Source organism: Mytilus californianus, unplaced genomic scaffold (assembly GCF_021869535.1).
Source record: "Mytilus californianus isolate M0D057914Y unplaced genomic scaffold, xbMytCali1.0.p SCAF_11, whole genome shotgun sequence".
NCBI lineage: Eukaryota > Metazoa > Mollusca > Bivalvia > Mytilida > Mytilidae > Mytilus > Mytilus californianus.
Genome location: NW_026262593.1, coordinates 37513428 through 37513809, shown reverse-complemented (window position 1 = coordinate 37513809; position 382 = coordinate 37513428).

The window sequence follows — 382 nt, the reverse complement described above, 5'->3', positions numbered from 1 at the left end:
GGCATAAAAGGTAATATACGTACACAGGTTTAAAAGAATGTCTCAAAGTAACTTCTGAGGATTTTCTCGTATCAGAAAAACAAACTTATCAAAGATATATATCAGATAAATATGTTGTTTTGGGCAATTGCTCCAAACACGAGTCCGAGCTTCTTGAAAATATTCAAATAGAAGCTGCTAGAATTATTACTGGATTACAGCGTAATTTCTCAAGACAAAAACCTTATATTGATTTAGGATTAGAAATTTTGGAGAATAGACGAAATAAACATAAGATTACTTAGTATACTGTTTTTAAGATATTAAATGGGATGACACCTGCATACTTATATGAGTTAGTCCAGCCATATTTTCCCAGACAAACACCTTTTACTTTGAGGAA